This window comes from Carlito syrichta, unplaced genomic scaffold, assembly GCF_000164805.1.
Source record: "Carlito syrichta isolate Samal-C Ts95f unplaced genomic scaffold, Tarsius_syrichta-2.0.1 Scaffold121439, whole genome shotgun sequence".
NCBI classification, from domain to species: Eukaryota; Metazoa; Chordata; class Mammalia; order Primates; family Tarsiidae; genus Carlito; species Carlito syrichta.
This window is the reverse complement of record NW_007065535.1, coordinates 33,041-34,282: the sequence shown is the minus strand read 5'-3', so window position 1 is coordinate 34,282 and position 1,242 is coordinate 33,041.

The following is a 1,242-nucleotide window of genomic DNA, read 5'->3' as shown; positions in this document are numbered from 1 at the left end:
CATGGCCTGTGGATGTCTAGGGTCCTCTGTGGTGGGGGGCAGTGAGTTCAGGGGATGGACCCTAACCAGGGGTGGGGACAGACATGAGGCACCTAAGACTGAAAGGGTGTGGAGAGGAGGGAAGTCTTCTTGAAGGATGGCAATACTCTCCCTAGACTGCGCCCCTCTGTCCTCTGCCGGCTGCTGGTTCTCACAGCCCACAGACAAAGGGGGGGCAGAAAATACGAGAAACAGCAGTGAAAAGGGGATGGAAGAGCAAGAGTGCTGGAGAGGGCGAGATGGGTACAGGAATCACTGGGGGAGCCCCACAGCCCCACCTGGTCCTGGGGTCAGAGGGAGCCCCTGAAACCTGACCTGACTAGACTGGTGCTGATAGGAGTCTCACTGTTTCAAAGTTCTTGGGGGTTTTCTCTTTCTTCTACAGCTCAGCCAATTCTAACGACAATGGATACCTTTAAAACTCACTTGATATGGGAAAAAATGTTTTAAAATCAAACTGTCATGGAAACTGCTTTACCCCACTTTTTGTCCAGAGCCACTGTCAGATTACCTATCACAGCAAATAGCATTTAGCCATGTAACCAGGTGTTGTCAAGGATAAAATCTAGATACAGCTCTCCTTTATAAAATGGTTACGTCATATTGCTATTTCATGGGTGAAATTCTAAGGTAAAAGCTATGGGTTTTTGTTTGTGTGTGTGTGCATGTATGTTTAAATGTGTTTATGGATATGGACATGTTGTGTTGAGTCTAGCATGCTACCAAACTTGCTCACAAGTAAATAAGTACTCATAAATGAAATAAATAGACCCAAATGCTTTTCCAGGTCATATGACTGTGATGATCCCAGGTCTATAGAAATGGTTGTAAAATAATTGATAAAATAGAAATGCCTTTGAAATGGTCAGCTTATATTTTTATCTGGGTCTATTGACTGGCTAACTTTTACATTTGCCTCTGCTAGATATTTTAGGGTGTCAGAGTTGGACAGAGTTATAAAATGATAAACCCGGCTAAAACCAGAATGATCTTTGTGCATATGATTTTTTTTGACAAGCAAGACATATGTAAGATTGTTGGTTCCGTGAAAATAGCTGAATCTTCTGCATTATCAGCAAAATGCCTGTATATTTAACCGTAAGGTTCTTACTTAGGTGAACATCTGATATTCACAGGGCATAAAAATGATTAACAGGAAAATAAATTAGGCCGCCGCGCTCGTCCAGCGCCGCGCGCCACGCC